Consider the following 21257-nt stretch of genomic DNA (forward strand, 5'->3'; position numbering starts at 1 on the left):
CATCAGAATCAGGCCCTAGGCGGGAATGCTTTCCAACCTGCATCAGAATCAGGCCCTGGGTGGGAATGCTTTCCAACCCGCATCAGAATCAGGCCCTGGGTGGGAATGCTTTCCAACCTGCATCAGAATCAGGCCCTGGGTGGGAATGCTTTCCAACCTGCATCAGAATCAGGCCCTGGGCGGGAATGCTTTCCAACCCGCATCAGAATCAGGCCCTGGGTGGGAATGCTTTCCAACCCGCATCAGAATCAGGCCCTGGGTGGGAATGCTTTCCAACCCGCATCTGAATCAGGCCCTCGGTTGGAATGCTTTCCATCCCGCATCAGAATCAGGCCCTGGGTGGGAATGCTTTCCAACCCGCATCAGAATCAGGCCCTGGGTGGGAATGCTTTCCAACCCGCATCAGAATCAGGCCCTGGGCGGGAATGCTTTCCAACCCGCATCAGAATCAGGCCCTGGGTGGGAATGCTTTCCAACCCGCATCAGAATCAGGCCCTGGGTGGGAATGCTTTCCAACCCGCATCAGAATCAGGCCCTGGGTGGGAATGCTTTCCAACCCGCATCAGAATCAGGCCCTGGGTGGGAATGCTTTCCAACCCGCATCAGAATCAGGCCCTGGGTGGGAATGCTTTCCAACCCGCATCAGAATCAGCCCCTATGTGTTATTTCAGTTTTTAACACTTCTGATAAAAACGTTGTGATATCTTTATACAATTTCTGCAAATCCTGACATGATGCAAAAATATGAACACTCTCTGCATTACAGACTGCACAGCGAGGACAACATGTTCCCTTCCCTCAAACCCATTTCGAGATTTTTTCAGGTGTATCATACAAAAAGAAACACGTTTTATAAAACTGTGCCTGTAACCTAGCAGATATCAAAACCGAATGCAATAACTCATGAGCATAAAAAATGTCTCATCGGACACTCCTACCTTCACCTTTCATTTTTTTAGAGGTTTGTCCATATCATCCGGGATGGCTGCTTACTTTATTTTGGATTATCCTTTCAATAATTTAAACTTTCCCAAATTTAGCCTGTCCCCCTCCTTTCCGTTCAAGAAGATCTCTAATTTGAAGAATTTTAAAAAATCCCACCAATTCAAAGTAAAATTTTCTTTCAGTTCTTCAAAGGATCGAAGACCAGTGGGGGAAAAGGAACAGACAATTCTATTTACTCCCACTCTCTTGCATTTTCCCATTCAAGTGTCTCTAAATACTTCTGGGAGAGTAAAATTATTATTTACGGGAGTGTGGAATGATAATCTACCAATGCTACATGCTCTCCGTGAAGCACTCCATGCTTTAAAAACACTAAAGACGGTCTTGAGCCGGACTGTCTTGCAGTAGCTGTCATGCAACTGATGCCACAGACAGCAACTGGTTTCTTTCCTTAATATAAGTCTGCCCATTGTCCATCATCATTCTTTAGCTCACTCCGCCACCTCAGTGCAGACATGGCCATATGCAAATCAGTCTGACCCTGTGCCTCATGGGAACAGTCCAGCCCGAACTGCCAAGCCATGTCTTCCCTGGACCGAAAGCAAGCATCCTAGGACCGGTTTCTGGTTAATCAGTCGTCATCAGCCAGGCTAGCTTGAATTCAGTGGCAAAGTGTGCACTGGACCCAAGTCTGGGCATACCCTGCCAACTTAGGGCCAACAAAGCGATACCAAAGGGGATGATGGACGGAGTGTTGAACATTGCAAGCACTCACCCCCAGTCAACTGATCTGGGTTTAATCCAACATCATTCTTTAGCTCACTCCGCCACCCAAGTTCAGACATGGCCATATGCCCTGAAGGCATGCCAAAGGCAAGCCAGTCTGCGCCCATCCATGAATGGACGATGCCCAGTGACAGGAACCCTGGTCCTCTCCACTCCTGCTACAACCTAATGCGACCCTCCTCAACCTCAATCCCAGCCACCCTTCCACATGCTGGTGCCTCACTGCCCCACACAACATCGAGGGAGCGTTGTCTTGTGCTTCCTGCAAGTTTTCATGCACTTACCCATACCCAACACTCACCGCATCCGCACCAGCAGCAACCAACACCCCACTCTCTCGCACACACAGTCTCGCAACTAGTGAGACAACACTCCGCACTCAAATGCAAGTTCATCAACATCCACTCACTCACTCACCAAGCCACAGAGATCTGGGACCTACTGCACAACAAAAAACTGACCTACTTTTCCTCATGGAAACCTGGCTGAACCCTGCATCAGCACTTGACATCACCACAGCCACCTCCCCCCCAGGTGTAAGATCACCAGGCAAGACAGACTTCACAAGCTCAGAGGCAGAATCACCATCATCCACAAGAACTCCATTCCAGACACAACATCACAGCCAACTTCACCCTAAGCGGCATTTTCATCTGCAGACCACCAGGACCGCACACAAACTTCACTGGTTCCATAGCGGACATCGTCACACCACTAGCCCTGGACACTAGCAATATCATCCAACTCGGAGACGAGAAGTTCTATCTGGAAGGCTACGACAACTCCAACTAAAAATAAGACTTTGCAAACATGGGTCTAACCCAAAGAGTACAGGGACCAAACAAAGTCGCTGGACACCTCCTGAATCCTATTTTCACCACCTTTAACAACAACAGATTCGAGGAGCCCTCACCAGTCTCCTGGACAGACCAGGCCCGCATCAAGTTCAGCATCCTGGTCCAACACACACACCCCCACCAGACCAGCCCGCAAAAACAAGAACATCTCACTGACAAGGACTGGAACAGTGCTCTCACTTACAATTACTACTCCAGGAAATGATCGGAGTAATCCCTTCTTTCCTGAGCTCCAGCGATAAACTGGATTACTCAGTTTTGTTGACGGAGTTTGTTGGCCAACGTTTCTTCAGCTGAGCTCTTTGGTGATGAGTACGCTCACGCTGTGAGTGATCCAGCCTTCACTTGGGACAGAGAGGATGCCCCCCTAGTGAGGGCTGAGAGAGGCAGAGAGAGCTGATTCCTTGGCGTTTCAAGCCTCGTCATAGTTTTGGTTCTTACTCGAAGTAAGAGACTAAATATAACATCATTTCTTGTGCTACCACTAAATACCATTATTAGTCACACAATTCCAGGGAAGGCAGCTCCATAGAGACAAACCTGTTTGACTGAAGAGTAAAGAATATGATTCATGAATATTATTGTTCAGTTCATATAACTATCTTTCGCAGCCAGATGACTTAACCTGGGGCGTTGAACTATCGAAGGAGAGGGAGAGAAATGTTTAATGAAGCTCTTTACGGAATGTATCCTTGTAGCAGTGTCTAGAATTGGGTGTAGCTAAGGTGTTAAAAGGTTAGCGTTGAACAAGTGACTTCACCTTATCACCTTTATCTTACAGCCTAAGTTTAAGAGAGCCGGTAGAGAAGCAGAAACCCTCAAAAAAGCAGAATGGAGAAAGAGAGCGAGAGTTCTTCTAAGTTCACCAAACAGGGTAAAAAACCTAATCCTTCAAAAGCGGGGGAAGTTTTATGGGGAACTCAAAACTCAAGTTCTATCTGAATATTATGTGTGTTCTCTTTTTGAAATCTCGCTCCTCGCAGTTCCTATCCCCTAAACCCCTTTCCCTTGCCTGGCCACTCCAATACTCTGCGCTAATACAGCATTCAGAGTTGGTGGTGCCTGGGGGTGGATCTCTCGATCTTACTACAGACCCTGAGGAAGAACTGATTGAGAGAAAGACACCACTGTCCTCCCACTGCTGAAGAAACCCCCTCAAACCCTTAAACGCTCACCAACCACAGGCCGATCCCCCTGCTACCATTCTCGGTTTACGTCCTGGAGAAAATGGTCAACAGACACTTTGTTGAATACCTCAAGGACCACCAGTTCCTCAAAACCACTCAGTCTGGTTGAGCCCCAATCACAGCTTGGAAACTGTCCACATCCCCGCCATGGATGACATTTGCATGACTCTGGACAGAAGAGACATGGTGATCTCATTCTCCTGGTCCTTTCTGTAGAGTTTGAGACGGTCTCCCACCCCATCCTTATGGATGTACCATGTTACAACGCATACCATTACAACTACCTACTGTTACAACGCGACCATTACAACGCATACCATTACAACGCATAGCGCTTTGAGGTGCTGGATAATGGTAAGTATAATTTACTATTCTAACTCCAGTCCCCGTGGACCCTAGGGAAGGTGTTGGATAGTGAATTATACTTATTCCCTATCCTAGAGCGCCCCCCAGCGCAATGCGTTGTAATGGTATGCGTTGTAAAAGTTGCGTTGTAACAGTAGGTAGTTGTAAAAGTTGCGTTGTAACAGGTGTATACCCATCCTTATCCAACGCCTCCAGATCAGAATCCAATGAGACGTACTCCGATGGATCTGCTTCTTCCTGGCTGGAAGAACCAAGTCAGTCATCCTGTCACCGTACACGTTGCATGCCGGTGACCTTGTCTGCTGAGTTCCACGCAGATCTTCCCGGAGCCCGACCCTCGTCAACGCATACATGATCCCTTTAGCTAGTATCATCCACTCTCATAACACCAACGTCTTCTCCTATACTGACACACAACTGTCTCTCATGGCCAAGACGCCCAGTGCCCGGATGAAGTTTTATTCCTGTGTGACTGGAATTGCTCACTGGGTGAAGATCAACTGTCTAAAACACTGACGGACTTAAACCGTGATCTTCGGGAAAAGCACGTCAGGTGGGACTCCACCTGGTGGCTACTAAAGATAGGACGAACATCTACCCTCACCACACATGCCAAGAATCTCAGGATCGTCATAGACAGTAAACCTTGAGCCGCCAGATCAACGCCGTCGCCTCCACCTGCTTCAACTCCCTCCACATCCTCTGCAAGACCTTAAAGTGGATCCTCACAGAATGCAGAAAGACAGTCACCCGTGCACTCATAATGAGCAGACTGGACTACGGCAACGCCCTCGATGCCGGAATCAACAAAACCCTGCTACACAAACTCCAGATCAACCAGAACACCTCAGCCAGACTCGTCCTCTGAATCATATTCTAGTATGGGCACCCTCAAGTTTTTTTTTAAAACAAATTTTTATTGATAGATCACATAAAAAGGTCGCAGACCCCTGTACCCCAGAGGTATCTGCAGGACACCAGTATACATAAACCATAACGTAATCCATCATTTTGTTCATAGTCAAAGCATCGGGATCAATGTACACAACTCAACTTTCCCCTTCCCAACTCCCATCCCCCCCCCACCATCCCAGACTCCATCCCACCAGGATCCCTCCCCCCCCTGCACGGTACTCAACCTGTCCTGTCCTATATACACACACAGTCCAGACCAGAGTGGACTCAAGCCTCAAGATCAGGGTCTGGTTCCGCTGGTGGCTCCAACCAAATACCCCTATAGTCTGCCCATCTTTTCCAAATCTTGAAATGCTTGCTAGGGCAGCCCCGAGCCAGGAATATGGGTTTCTCCATCCCCATACAGAAATCTAGGCCCCTCTTCCATGCTACGAGCGATGGGGCCTGCGGGTTTTTCCAGGCCCTTGCAATGTCTCTCTTGGCCACAGTGAGGCCTAGCAAGAGCAGGTGTCTCTTGTATATGTTGCCTCCCACCCCCTCTAGCACATGCGGGAGCACCCAACCCAGCGCCTCGTCCAACCCATTCCAGACGCCATTCCAGAATCTACTCAACCGTTCGCAACTCCACGTTGTATGAAAGAAGTTACCCTCCTCGTGTCCACACCTAGTACAGTCTGGGGAACCAATCAGGCCCGCCCTCCAAAGCCTCTGTCTGGTATAGTACACCCTGTGAAAGTATTTGAATTGTATCAAACGAAGACGGACCGATATGGCCACCCCTCTGGGACCCCCCATCGCCTCATTCCAGTCCTCCTCCTCCAGCAGCCCCACCTCAGCCTCCCAGGTTTCCTTAAGCTTCTACAGATCTGAGGAACAGTGTATGATCAGCGACTGGTAAATGCGTGAAATTCTCTTTGTGTCTATGTTTCCCATAAAGACTCGGGCCTCTAGTGGGCTAAACTCGGGAAGGGACATCAAGCCCTCCAGATCTGGGGCTAGGGCATGGCGCAACTGTAAATATCTGAAGAACTGCGTGCGGGGCATGTGAAATGCTGTGCTGAGCTCCTGGAATGACTTAAGCGTTGTTCCTGACATAACATCCCCCAACCGGGAGATACCTTTTGCGTCCCAGCCTGAAAAGCCGGAGAGGGCCGCCAAACCTGGTAAGCGGTCGTTGCCCCATAGGGGGGTTTCCTCAGTTAGGGTCTGCCACCACCCCATCCTCCGCAATGCCCGTTTCCAGACATCAAAGACCACTTGTGTCGCTGGCGGCAGGGTCTTGCGCCCCCTCATCTCATACAGCCATGTGTGGAGCGTACGTGGTGCCATCAGTAGCCTCTCTAGTGCGTATATGCCGGGTCCCTCCTCTCCCCATACTACCAATCATTCAACACTAATAAATGGGACGCCTGGTAGTAGGAAAGCACATCTGAGGTCGCCAGCCCTCCACAATATGTTGAACGAAAACACTTACGCAACGCCACCCTAATCGATCCTCCCACCCAGAGGAATTGCCCAGGGGCGGAGTCCACCTGTTTAAACCAAGATGGCTGGATCGGGTACTGGTGATTTTGTAGCTGATATAGCAGTCTGGGTAGGGCCACCATTTTAAAAATGGCCGATCTGCCATAGATGTTCAGCGGCATCCGGGACCATACTTTAATGTCCGCTTGGGTCCGTTCCCAGACCGGCGCTACATTGTGCTCCCACGCGACTGCCGGCAGTTCTGTCAAAAACACTCCCAGGTACTTAAGGCCTCCTGTTGCTTTCTGCAATTCTGATACCCAGCCTCCCAGTGTCGGGCCACCCCCCAGTACCCAGAGTGTAGATTTGCGGGGATTCATGTAGAGGCCCGAGGTTTCGCCAAAGATTTGCAATATACGCAACATGCGGGGCCCTGATCTGTTAAGATCCGTCAAGAAAAACAGGACGTCATCCGCGTACAATGCGATGCGGTCCGACACTTCCCGCGACCACTCAAGCCCCCGCAACTGTGCATCGATCCGGACCCAGGCCGCAAGGGGCTCCATGGCTAGGGCAAATAAGTATGGAGAGAGGGGACAGCCCTGTCTGGTACCCCTCTGAATGGCAAAATTTGATGACAACGGCCCGCCACTCTAACTGAAGCCGTTAGTTCGGTATACAGTAACTTCACATAAGACACAAACACCGGCCCTAGGTTTAGGCGCGGCAAGAGCCAGAACAGATACGTCCAACTGAGGGAATCGAACGCCCTGTCCATATCAGCCAAGAATAACGCCGCCTGTGTCCTAGAGGACCGAACCGCCGCAATCGCGACATGGGCTCTCCTGATGTTGTGCCGAGTCGCCCGCCGGGGCATGAACCCCGCCTGATCAGGGTGGGCAAGATCGGAAATATATGGTAGCAATCTATTGGCCAGCGCTTTGGCCAAAACCTTGGCCTCCACATTCAGTAGAGAAATCGGGCGGTATGATGTGTACTGCTCAGGGGGTCGACCCGGTTTGTGAAACACCACCACCTCGGCATGTCTCCAGTCCGGGGGTAGACTGCCCTGTTCCCTAGCCTCCTCCACCACTCCCAGTTGCAGAGGAAATTTCCTAAAGAATTCGCTGGGGAAGCCATTGGGGCCGGGAGCCTTCCCAGTATTCAGTTCCCCAAGAGCCGTCCCCAACTCATCAGTTGGCCTGTCTAGGCGTTCGCGGGTTTCATCGGTGATCGCTTTTGGCGGCAAGTCGTCTACAAATTTGGCGACCAGGTCCGCGTCTATGCTTTCATGTGGAGAGTATAGATCTGCATAGTATGCCGCAAATCCCTCCGCAATCAGCTTGGGATCTGTCATCAAGGAGCCTGTGTCATCCAGAATCCTCGGGGGAGTCTGAGCATGGAACTGTCCCTGACATAGTCGATGAAGCATCATCCCTTATTTATCTCCCCTTTGATACACTCTGCTGCGGGTAGCTAGCCACATCTGTCGTGCCTCATCCATTACTATTGAGGCATAGGACTGCTGCGCAAGTAGTAACTGCTCCACCTGTCGATCCTCCCCAAGTCCACTACGTCGCTCCAGTTCCCTGATATCTAACTCAGCCTGAGTCAGTGTCTCCCTACGCCTTCTCTTAGCCGCCGTGCACCAGGCAATGTCCACGCCCAGTAGCGTGGGCTTCATAGCCTCCCAAAGTGTCCCCTTGGTCGCCACTGTCCCTACATTGTCTGCTAGATAGTGAACGATTGCCCTTCTCATATGTGCTTGATAGTCCCCTAACTGCAAATGCCAGACCGAGAGATGCCAGCGAAACGGCTGCCGCCGTTGATTCAGGCCTATAGTGACAGACGTAGGGGAGTGATCCGACAGCCCACACGGCAAAATATCCGCTGCCTCCACCCTATTCTGGGCTGCCTGGGGAACAAATATATAGTCTAGCCTGGAAAACGATTTGTGGACCGCTGAGAGGAATGTGTACTCCCGCCGCGCCCCATGCATCAGTCTCCACATATCCAACCATCCAAGGTTTCTAATCATATCATGCAATTTGGTGTGTCCTGACGCCTCTAACACATCGTTCCAATCTCCACCAATGACCGCCAGTCCATTCGGGATTTCTGCCCAAACCGCCAACATTTTTTCCACTAGGGACCACTGCAGAGGAGACAGAGCGTATACACTACCAAGTACCACCTGTTCCCCCCCTAGTGCGCCCCGAACAAAGATGTAGCGTCCCTGTGTGTCAAGCCAGTGTGTGGAGTGGACATAGGGGACCCTTCGATGTATCAGAAGGGCTACCCCTCGGGAACCTCTGGAAAATCCAGCGTGGAAGACCTGTGTATAGCCAAACCTCTGAAGGCACAGTGTTTTAGACCCCAAGAGGTGTGTTTCTTGTAGCAGTACAATATCCGCCCCCACTCTCTTGGCCTGTTTCAAAACCGCCCCCCGCTTGATCTTGTCCAGCACGCCCCTCACATTCTGACTAAGGACACGAAGTGTGTCCCTGGGCTCTACAGCCCCCTCATCCGGGCTCAACATCCAGTACCCTTCGCAGCCATTGAGTCCTGCTCCCGCCCGCAGTGCGTGTTCTCAACCCCCACCAGAACATTGTCCAGATCGTGTCAACCCCCCCTGAAACAACAACAAACTTTTCCCCGGAACCCTCCCCCCAACCCCATACCTCAAGAAACAATGAAGTACCTGTCACGGTGACGCAGGGCCTCCACCCCAAACGCGGAGTCAACGACCCTCTCCACCAATGGATCTCCATCCCCTTATACAACTAATCTAGAACCTACACCCACCCATCTACCAAGAAGGACCCCTCCCCACCGCTAGAATCCCCCCATTCCCAGTAACCCCCCAGGCGTACCCCGGAACCTTCATTAATGCATCAAAGTTATCCACTCGTCCCCAGATTGATGAGGCCCCCCAGTATACCCCTCGACGGGGTCTCAATAAAGCAGAGGGCTGGAAGAGTAAGTCCACGAAGTGTCTCTCAGCTCAAGTCACGTGCCCTTCTTCTGCCTCTCGGTCTCCCCCAACACAGTCTCGGAGGCCACATCTGACGCCGACCGCTGCCTTGATCTGGATCTCCAATTGCCCTTGCGCCGCCCCTCCCGTGGGGGTCCCGTCTGTGCCTCGTCCCGTTGGGAGTCGGTGTCTCGCCGCTGTGAGGTGTTAGCCTTCACCGTTCTGATTTCATCTGTCCACTGAAACACCTCTTCAGGAGAGTCGAAGAAATGCGTGCGGGATTGAAACACCACTCTCAACCGGGTCGGATATAGCAGGGCATACTGTAGTTTCAGGTCCCGCAACCGGGCCTTGGCTGCTGCAAATGACTGGCGCTGCTGTTGTACCATGCGAGTGTAGTCCGGGAAGACCATGACAGTGTGATTCTCGTCAGGGCACGAGTCGGGGTACCACGCGGGTGGACGGCATCCCCCCACTTATTTTCTAGGGTTTTTCAGGGTGGACGCCGTCCACCCTGCTAAATCAAAACCGCGTCCACCATTAAAAAACGGGAGCGCGGCGCGCACAAAGTAAATAAAGTATTTCCGGTTGGGCGAGTGGCTGGCTGAATCCTGAAGTTACCAAGCACGCCGGTGGTCACCACGCCCCTGCCATTTGTCCGTAATTTTAACCGGGCACAGCTTGCCCCCACCTCCCTACTTGACTCCGATGCTGTATGAAAGCTGACCCCCAGCAGCACTGTAGAGGCACAGCGGGATGGCAACCCTCACACCTCCAGCCCTTGATGAGCTGTTAAGAGGTGCTTCAAGGTGACAGAGGGGGGGCGGCAGCTTCGGAGCAGGAGGCATCCATTCACACGCAAACAACCCTGAATGCGTCTTGTATCTGCTATTTAGAGGGGGGCTCACACATTCCATTTCTACCCAGGGCCCCAAACATCCTAGACTCGGCCAGATTACACCCCAGATTACACCGAGGCAGCACCTGCTTCTCTTCACCGAGCTTAATTACTGTCACTAATTTGTAAGCAAACCTCGGTTCTTCCAACATGCATAATGTAATACAATAAAGAAATGGCACAATCGCACCCACACTGATTAACAAAGTATGGAGGACAATCAGTTCCATCAGTTCTCTCGGAGTATCTCCTGTAAGTACTGTACATCACAATGGAGGATGGCATTTTGGACAGAGAGCCTGTCTTCTCGTTATCTTTTGCAGGAGGGGGCGAGAAGCCCAACATGATACTAGAATACTGCATGCCCACCCCTGTGCCCACCCTGGTGGATCACGTTCCCTCTCCTGTGATGACTCCTGCTCCTGTCCCCCCATGTTGTGGCTCCAGTCCACCCCCCACAGTGATGCTCCTGTCCCCCCATGTTGTGGCTCCAGTCCACCCCCGCCTGTGATGGCTCTTGTCCCCCCCTGCGGTGGATCCTGTCTCCGCTTTGGGTGGCTTCTGTCCCATTCCTGGAACGGCCCCTGCAGCGAGGGTGAAGTTCTTGATGGGCCTCTTCTTAAAAGGGCTCAGCTCAAAATGAATATGGAAAGGTGGGCGTGTAAGTAAGTGAAGGGATGTGTGAATGGCTGGATGAATTAGTGAAAGGGTGAATGGATGAATGAAAGATTGAATAAATGGATAATGAGAGAGGATAGATGGATTGATGAGTGAGGGGAAGGATGGAGAGAAAATGTAAATAGCTGGATATATGGGTGGAAGGGTAGCTGGATGATTGATGAGGGGAAAGATGGATGAGGGGAAGGATGAGGGATGGAGGGGAAGGATGGATGAGGGGAAGGATAAATGGATGAGGGGAAGGATGGATGGATGGAGGGGAAGGATGGATGGATGAAGGGCAGGATAAATGGATGGGATGGGTGAGGGGAAGGATAGATGAAAGGAAGGATGGATGAGGGGAAGGATGAAGGATGGATGGATGAGGGGCAGGATAAATGGATGGGATGGATAGAAGGGTGAGGGGAAGGATGATAGATGAGAAGAAGGATGGATGGAGGGGAAGGATGGATGGATGAGGGGCAGGATAAATGGATGGGATGGATGGATGGGTGAGGGGAAGGATGGATGAAAGGAAGGATGGATGATGAGGGGAAGGATGGATGGATGGATGGATGGATGATGAGGGGGTGGGTGAAAGGATGGATGATGAGGGGAAGGGTGGATGGATGGATGATGAGGGGATGGATGGATGGATGATGAGGGAATGGATGGATGATGAGGGGTGGGTGAAAGGATGGATGGATGGATGATGAGGGGAAGGATGGATGGATGATGAGGGGAAGGATGGATGGATGGATGATGAGGGGAAAGGATGGATGGATGGATGATGAGGGGAAAGGATGGATGGATGATGAGGGGAATGATGGATGATGAGGGAAAAGGATGGATGGATGATGAGGGAAAAGGATGGATGGATGATGAGTGGAAGGATAAATGGATGATGAGGGGATGGATGGATGGATGATGAGGGGAAGGACAGATGGATGGATGGATGATGGGTGGGTGAAAGGATGGATGGATGGAGAGTGGGTGAAGGGATGGATGGATGGGTGGGTGAAAGGATGGATGGATGGAGAGTGGGTGAAGGGATGGATGGATGGATGGATGGATAAGTGGGTGGGTGAATGGATGGATGGATGATGAGTGGGTGGGTGAAAGGATGGATAATGAGTGGGTGGGTGAAAGGATGGATGGATGAGTGGGTGGGTGGATGGTGGATGGGTGAAAGGATGGATCAGTGGATTGGATGGTGGGTGGGTGAAAGGATGGATGAGTGGGTGTGTGGATGGTGGGTGGATGATGGGGGGTAGGTGGATGAGTGAAATGATGGATGGATTGATAAGTGCAAGGGTGAATGAATGGACATATGAGTGAAAGGGTTGGTGCAAGTATGGATGAGTGAGTGAAAGGGAGGGTAGATGGACAAAAGGATGAATAGATGTGTGAAAGAGTGAAATGATAGATGGATGAGTTATAGGGGCAATGGATGGATTCATGAGTGGATGAGCAGATGGATGGGTGGGTGGATGGATGGATGGATGGATGGAAGGAAGGCTAAGTGAAAGTGTCGATGGAGAGAGAAAGGGAGGATGGATGGATGACTAAAAGAGTGGATGGGTGGAAGGATTAGTAAGTGAAAGGATGGCTGGATTGGTGAAAGGGTAAATAGCTGCATGGATGAGTGAATGGATGGAGGGAATGAAGAGTGGATGGATAAGTGTACAGATGGATAGGGTGGATGGATGGATGGATAATGGAGGATGAGTGAAAGGATGGATGAGGGGATGGATGAGTGAAATGATAGATGGAAGGATACATGATGGATAGGTTTGCAAATGGTTGAATACTTTTGGAAATGTCTGGGCTTACTTATATACTATTGCGCGACCTCTGATGTGTCTGTAAAACGTACCTATTGTCCTGAAGTTTTGTCCTGAATTTTGACCTCCTGTCCAGAATTTGTGTCCTGAATTTTGACCCTTTGTCCTGAATTTTTACATTCACCATCCTGAATTTGCTCCAATGCCAGTTGGTCACCCTAATTCTAATAAAATAAATAAATCTAGCCACAGCTAGAGAGAGGCAGCTGAGACAAAACTATTTAATACAGAGTCGCTAGTTTACAATAGGTGGGGAGATAACATATAACACTCATCGATAGAATAACGTGAATATGGAGCCCTAATGTATGTAATAGTCATTGTCGAGTGTGGGAAGCAGCCTCTCTGGGAACCTGTAATGTATACAAAATCTTGCAGTCAAACTTTCCTGTAGCATTTTGAAAATGTGTTCATGTCACCTTCGTCAAACTTCATCCACATTTGGGCTGCTAATTCCTCCAGGCAGGGACCTTGAGTCACAGGCTTAAGTACCAAGCAGCTTTAATTGTTAAATCTTGCATTAAATGCAAATGATAGATCTGCCTTATATGTGATGCACTTCCTGTTGTGATGTCACTTCCTGGTGTGATGTCACTTCCTGTCGTGATGTCACTTCCTGTCGTGATGTCACTTCCTGTCGTGATGTCACTTCTTGTCGTGATGTCACTTCCTGTGACCACGCCTACCTTGGAGAGTCCCCCCACTTCTTTTTTTAGGACTTGTGCCCTGATTCTCGTACCGCAGTGGTTCTTTCGCTCTGGCCTGCTTTAGGATCACGTCAATGTCGTGATAATTTAGGAGCTTAGCTATTACGGGCCGCGGTCGTGCTCCCTCCGGCGGTCTTTGAATCAGGGCCCTGTGCGCTCGTTCAATTATGAAGCAGCGAGAAAGAGTGTCCGGCGACATTCAACTCTCCAGCCACCGCGTCAGGAAGCCCTCCATATCTCCCTTCTCACAGCCCTCGGGCAGTCCAACAAAGCGGAGGTTGTTGCGCCGGACGCGCCCTTCAGCATCCTCCACCCGGTGCGCCAATCCTTTCTGGATGGATTCGAGATTAGCCACTATATCATCCTCTGCCCCCGAGATGCGTGTCTCGACCTCCGTGATACGGGATACCGCGTTGCGCAGGTCCTGGCGCAATAGCGTAACATCCGACCCCACCGCCCCGATCTTCGCATCAAGCACATCCCGGGACTGAGTGATGGCCGCCATCAGCGCAGCGTTGTCTGGTCCTTCCGCCTGGGATCCACCGGAGGCTCCAGCGTTGCCCCCCGGCACGACAAACTTGTCCATCGGGCCTTGCTTGGGGCCTCCCCCACCACCACCTGCTCCGCGTGTCATGGCTGCCTAACTGCGTCGATGGCCAGCCCACTACGCAGATCCTCCGGGCGTTGTATGCACTCCCAGTCTGGGGGCCCACTGCAGCCCGATCCGACTGCCGGAATGATGAGTGCGGCGCCCCCGCAGACTCCGCTGACCCTGCCGTGGCTGCTCCCCTGTTTAGGGCTCTACACCACTGCCTCCAGTCGCAATGGCGCCTCAAGCCCCAGCCGGGCAAGCTGACCACTGTTTCGCCCACGTGTCTCCCCCTGGGCACCCGTACGTAGGAGACGTCCCTCTCATCACTCGCCACACACTCCAAAGGGGCCCCCAGGTGCAGGAGAGTCAGCCGCACTAACCACAGCCCATGTTCCCGAAGGCCAGATCCCCCTGCTTCTGCTCGGGCGTCGGGCGGGGTACGCGAAAATCGAGGTCCCCGGCTCAGCCGCCTGTGTAGGCCTCACTCGACTGTCCCGTGTACCAAAGGACCGGCAGGGCTCCCAGCCCGCTGCTCTCTTAGTAGGATATTGTCCCCCAGTGAAGTCCAGCCCGGGGGCACCTGGCAGGGCCATCTCCTACCTGCGGCGCCGTTCCGGTGTTGTGTCTTTCTGGTGCGGCCCGCGGACTGGGCCCCTCCGCTCCACTCCTCAACAAACATTTCAGGTAGATTTTTTTTCCAGAGCAAACAATTAGGGGAATTTTTCAGCACAAAACTACTAATCCAAACAAATCTGTGGTATTTGCACATTGGATCTTTCGTTAGTTGAAATGGTTCTTTAAACATGAAGCTCCTGGTTTGATCGGAGTTAATTGCAGGGCAGAAGTTACACAACATTGTGAAGACAGAGGCAACATTGAGCACAGGGGGGCAGTAACATTTGTTGTACAAGCGCATGCAGTGTATACCTTTGAAATATTTTATTCATGGGTGACCTTTGGTCCTATAGATGCCGGTACTACGCTTTCCACTCCTACCAAGATGCAGCCGCTCCGACTCAGCCCCACGCATATCACGACCCGGTGGGCCCTTTCACCCGTCCAGTTCATAAGATTGGTTTGTTGGTCCCTTAACCCCCACATACCTCAGAATGACAGACAGGGTTCCCTAAAGTGGGGTCACCTGATACTGTCCTGGCTCGGTACACACAGTATCCTGTATAGGTGGCTCGGACAGTATGTATTGCAGAACAAAGCAGGCAGAGCGGGTCAAGTCGGACCTGTACCACTGACACAGGGTTCCATACAAGACATTTGTCCACAGACTATAAGCGCCACTGTTAAATAATCAGGAAAATGTAGTAGAAATATGATGTTTCTTTATTGGCAGCACGGCAATCCATCTTCATGCATCAGAGTCCAGCTGTAACTGACTCTCAGAAAGCAAACATCACAGTTCCACCAACATGTGGAATATAGAACACCATTAAATAAAAACATGTTGCATGCAATGGCATGCGACCATAACCATACTACTTAAAGGGATACACATTAAAATAAGAATATAAGCGCCACTACGGGCAAAGTGCCTGTAAAAAACAACAAAACTGCCTTCTGGATCGCCTGCAACACCAACCAGAGGAGCAGCATTGTGGAGAAGAGACGTCCCCTTGGAATGGAGCCACCTTCAGAGGCGTGCAACACCTGGGAAAGTATCTACACTGCTACGCAAGGCACACCCTCATTAGTGGTACTACCTGATGTACTAAGGAAAGTACAAATGAGTACAAGGCTGCACCCTCCCGAGATCTAGGAATGAGATGAAGTATCAACCGTACTACCCATGGCACGCCGTCATGGGCGGTACTACCCGATGAACTAAGGAAAGTACAAATGAGCACAAGGAAGGACCAGCCCTAGATCTAGGAATGAGATGAAGTATCAACCCTACTACCCATGGCACGCCGTCATGGGCAGTACTTCCCGATGTACTAAGGCAAGAACAGCCCGGATAGAAGAGCCCAGCTCAGCCCCAGGGGTCCCGGATAGAAGAGCCCAGCTCAGCCCCAAAGTCCCCAGATAGAAGAGCCCAGCTCAGTCACAGGGGCCCGATAGAAGAGCCCAGCTCAGCTCCAGGGGCCCCCGGATAGAAGAGCCTAGCTCAGCACCAGGGGCCCCCGGATAGAAGAGCCCTGCTCAGCCCCAGGGGCCCCGGATAGAAGAGCCCAGCTCAGCCTGAGGGGCCTCCGGATAGAAGAGCCCAGCTCAGTCACAGGGGCCCGATAGAAGAGCCCAGCTCAGCTCCAGGGGCCCCCGGATAGAAGAGCCTAGCTCAGCACCAGGGGCCCCCGGATAGAAGAGCCCTGCTCAGCCCCAGGGGCCCCGGATAGAAGAGCCCAGCTCAGCCTGAGGGGCCTCCGGATAGAAGAGCCCAGCTCAGTCACAGGGGCCCGATAGAAGAGCCCAGCTCAGCTCCAGGGGCCCCCGGATAGAAGAGCCCAGCTCAGCCCCAGAGGCCCCCGGATAGAAGAGCCCAGCTCAGCCTGAGGGGCCTCCGGATAGAAGAGCCCAGCTCAGTCACAGGGGCCCGATAGAAGAGCCCAGCTCAGCTCCAGGGGCCCCCGGATAGAAGAGCCTAGCTCAGCACCAGGACCCCCGGATAGAAGAGCCCAGCTCAGCCCCAGAGGCCCCCGGATAGAAGAGCCCAGCTCAGCCCCAGGGGCCCCCGGATAGTAGAGCCCAGCTCAGCCCCAGGGGCCCCGGATAGAAGAGCCCAGCTCAGCCCCAGGACCTCCGGATAGAAGAGCCCAGCTCAGCCTGAGGGGCCTCCGGATAGAAAAGCTCAGCTCAGCCCCAGGGGCTCCCCGGATAGAAGAGTCCAGCTCATCCCCAGGGCCCCCAGATAGTAGAGTCCAGCTCAGCCCCAGGGGCCTCCGAATAGAAGGGCCCAGATCAGCCCCAGGGGCCCCCGGATAGAAAAGCCCAGCTCAGCTCAGCCCCAGGGCCCCCAGATAGAAGAGTCCAGCTCAGCCCCAGGGGCCTCCGGATAGAAGGGTCCAGATCAGCCCCAGGGGCCCCCGGATAGAAGGGCCCAGCTCAGCCCCAGGGCCCCCAGATAAAAGAGCCCAGCTCAGCCTCAGGGGCCCCCGGATAGAAGGGCCCAGCTCAGCCCCAGGGGCCCCGGATAAAAGAGCCCAGCTGAGCCCCAGGGCCCCCAGATAAAAGAGCCCAGCTCAGCCTCAGGGGCCCCCGGATAGAAGAGCCCAACTCAGTCCCAAGGCCACCGGATAGAAGAGCCCAGCTCAGCCCCAGGGGCCCCAGGATAGAAGAGCCCAGTTCAGCCCCAAGGCCACCGGATAGAAGAGCCCAGCTCAGCCCCAGGGGCCCCAGGATAGAAGAGCCAAGCTCAGCCCCAGGGGCCCCTGGATAGAAGAGCCCAGTTCAATCCCAGGGGCCCCGGATAGAAGAGCCCAGCTCAACCTCAGGGACCTGGATAGAAGAGCCCAGCTCAGCCCCAGGGGCCCCCGGATAGAAGAGCCCAGCTCATCCCCAGGGCCCCGGATAGAAGAGCCCAGCTCAGCCCCAGAGGTCTCCGGATAGACGAGCCCAGCTCAGCCCCAGGGGCCCCCGGATTGAACAGCCCAGCTCAGACCCAGGACCCCCGGATAGAAGAGCCCAGCTCAGCCCCAGGGCACCCAGATAAAAGAGCCCAGCTCAGCCCTCCAGGGCCCCCGGATAGAGGAGCCCAGCACAGCCCCCCACATAGATAAGCACAGCTCAACCCCCGGGACCCCGGATAGAAGAGCCCAGCTCAGCCCCAGGGCCCCCAGATAGAAAAGCCCAGCTCAGCCCCAGGGGCCCCCGATAGAAGAGCCCAGCTCAGCCCCGGGGTCCCCAGATAGAAGAGCCGAGCTCAGCCCCAGGGCCCCCAGATAGAAGAGCCCAGCTCTGCCCCAGGGGCCCCCCGGATAGAAGAGCCCAGCTCAGCCCCAGGGCCCCCATATAGAAGAGTCCAGCTCAGCCCCAGGGGCCTCTGGATGGAAGGGCCCAGATCAGCCCCAGGGGCCCCCGGATAAGAGAGCCCAGCTCATCCCCAGAGGCCCCGGATAAAAGAGCCCGCTCAGCCCCAGGGGCCCGGGATAGAAGAGCCCAGCTCAGCCCCAAGGCCCCCGGATAGAAGAGCCCATCTCAGCCCCAGGGGCCCCGGGATAGAGGAGCCCAGCTCAGCCCCAGGGGCCCCTGGAAAGAAGAGCCCAGCTCAGCCCCAGGGGCCCCGCATAGAAAAGCCCAGCTCAACCCCTGGGGCCCTGGATAGAAGAGCCCAGCTCAACCCCAGGGGCCCTGGATAGAAGAGCCCAGCTCAGCCCCAGGGGCTCCGGATAGGAGAGCCCAGCTCAGACCCAGGAGCCCTGGATAGAAGAGCCTAGCTCAGCTCCAGGGGCCCCCGGATAGAAGAGCCCAGCACAGCCCAGCTCCTGCAGAGATTCCCTCCAGGTTTATTCAGTCTATTTCTACAAGCACAGCAGAAGGTGCGGACAATCTCCTACCTGAGCAGAGACCTTTGTAGACCTGTCCAGGCTCTCTCCTCCTCCAGGGGCTGGGGGGAGGAAGGGTTCTGGGGTATGAGGGGGCAGATCTGGGGTCTGAGGGGGGGGATCTCTGAGGGTCTGAAGATGAAGGTGACTGCACAGACAGACAGGGCTCCTTCCTCCTCTGCAGCAGGCTGCACACACAAGGAAAACCCGGAAGTGATGTCACCGCCGCTGCTGATGCTGTCTCTGCCGCCGCTGACCCGGAAGAGGAAACCCTTCTCCCTTCCATCTGATGTGCAGCTCAATAGATTCATCAGCAGGCCAGGCTCCAGCAGAGAAACAAGCATTGGCGCCTGCAAAGACACAGAGATGAGTGTTATGGGAAACAAGCATTGGCTCCTGTAAAGACCCAGACATGGGTGTTATGGAAAACAAGCAGTGGCGCCTGCAAAGACACAGAGATGGGTGTTATGGGAAACAAGCATTGGCTCCTGTAAAGACCCAGACATGGGTGTTACGGGAAACAAGCATTGGCGCCTGTAAAGACAGACATGGGTGTTATGGGAAACAAGCATTGGCTCCTGTAAAGACACAGACATGGGTGTTATGGGAAACAAGCATTGGCTCCTGTAAAGACACAGACATGGATGTTATGGGAAACAAGCATTGGCATCTGCAAAGACATAGACATGGGTGTTATGGGAAACAAGCATTGCCGCCTGTAAACACACAGACATGGGTGTTATGGGAAACAAGCATTGGCTCCTGCAAAGACACAGACATGGGTGTTATAGGAAACAAGCATTGGCTACTGTAAATACACAGACATGGGTGTTATGGGAAACAAGCATTGGCTCCTGTAAAGACACACACAGGGTTGTTATGGGAAACAAGCATTGGCGCCTGTAAACACACAGACATGGGTGTTACGGGAAACAAGCATTGGCTCCTGTAAACACACAGACATGGGTGTTATGGGAAACAAGCATTGGCTCCTGTAAAGACACAAACATGGATGTTACGGGAAACAAGCATTGGCACCTGTAAAGACCTAGACATGGGTGTTATGGGAAACAAGCATTGGCTCCTGTAAACACACAGACATGGATGTTATGGGAAACAAGCATTGGCACCTGTAAAGACCCAGACATGGGTGTTATGGGAAACAAGCATTGGCTCCTATAAAGACAAAGACATGGATGTTATGGGAAACAAGCATTGGCTCCCGTAAACACACAGACATGGATGTTATGGGAAACAAGCATTGGTGCCAGTAAAGACACAGACATGGGTGTTATCGGAAACAAGCATTGGCTCCTGTAAACACACAGACGTGGGTGTTATGGGAAATAAGCATTGGCGCCTGCAAAGACACAAGCATGGGTGTTATGGGAAACAAGCATTGGCTCCTGTAAACACACAGACATGGGTATTATGGGAAACAAGCATTGGCGCCTGTAAACACACAGACGTGGGTGTTATAAGAAACAAGCATTGGCGCCTGCAAAGACACAGACATGGGTGTTTGAGTCCATGACAGGGTCTAGTATGAGAAACAAGCATTGGCGCCTGCAAAGACACAGACGTGGGTGTTAAGACACTCACAGTCGGAACACTACTACTTAATGGTATCTTAAGCAAACACCAAACAGGTTCCATCTTCGACTACTTTTGAGAAATGTCACTCGAGGGGATTTAATTCAGTGTAATCTCACGCATCCTTAGCTCTTTCAAATCTTGGTTTTTGTTTCTGTTTTGTTTCTTGTGCATCGAGGTCTGTGCATGAGACTGGCTTCTCTGAGCCAAAGCAGGGACCAGAGCTGCACACCTGTGTGTGTGTCTGTGTGTGTCTGCTGTGTGTGCGTGTCTGTGTGTGTTTCTGTGTGTGTGTGTCTGTGTGTGTGTGTGCGTGTATGTCTGTCTGTGTGTGCATGTCTGTGTGTGTCTGTGTATGTCTGTGTGTGCGTGTGTGTGTCTGTATGCGTGTGTGTGTCTGTCTGTGTGTGCGTGTCTGTGTGTGTGTGTGTGTGTGTGCGTGTGTGTCTGTCTGTGTGTGCATGTCTGTTTGTGTCTGTGTGTGCGTATCTGTGTGTGCGTGTGTGTCTGTGTGCATGTGTGTGTCTGTCTGTGTGTGTGTGTGTCTGTGTGTGCGTGTGTGTGTCTGTCTGTCTGTGTGTGTGTCTGTCTGTCTGTGTGTGTCTGTGTGTGCGTGTCTGTGTGTGTGTGCGTGTGTGCGCGTGTGTGTGTGCGTGTCTGTGTGCGTGTGTCTGTCTGTCTGTGTGTGTCTGTCTGTGTGTGCGTGTGTCTGTCTGTGTGTGCGTGTGTCTGTCTGTGTGTGTGTGTCTGTCTGTCTGTGTCTGTGTGTGTCTGTGTGTGCGTGTCTGTGTGTGCGTGTGTGTGTGCGTGTCTGTGTGTGCGTGTGTGTGTGTGTGTGCGTGTCTGTGTGTGTGTCTGTGTGTGCGTGTGTGTGTGTGTCTGTCTGTCTGTGTGTGTGTCTGTCTGTGTGTGCGTGTCTGTGTGCGTGTGTCTGTGGGTGCATGTGTGTGTGTGTGCATGTCTGTGTGTGTGTCTGTGT

General features: G+C 52.7%; 1 protein-coding gene across 1 annotated transcript in view; it reads right to left on the minus strand.

Annotated features, from left to right (window-relative positions):
* LOC147737993 (uncharacterized) overlaps positions 1 to 18881 on the minus strand; it is a 73828-nt gene extending 54947 nt beyond the window's left edge. Inside the window, exon 1 of the mRNA XM_086935646.1 lies at positions 18698 to 18881. The gene's annotated coding sequence lies outside the window, so the exon portion shown is untranslated. The remainder of the gene's footprint in view (positions 1 to 18697) is intronic.
* Positions 18882 to 21257: the final 2376 nt, after the last annotated feature.

Source organism: Lissotriton vulgaris, chromosome 1_1, assembly GCF_964263255.1.
Source record: "Lissotriton vulgaris chromosome 1_1, aLisVul1.2, whole genome shotgun sequence".
In the NCBI taxonomy this organism is placed as follows: domain Eukaryota; kingdom Metazoa; phylum Chordata; class Amphibia; order Caudata; family Salamandridae; genus Lissotriton; species Lissotriton vulgaris.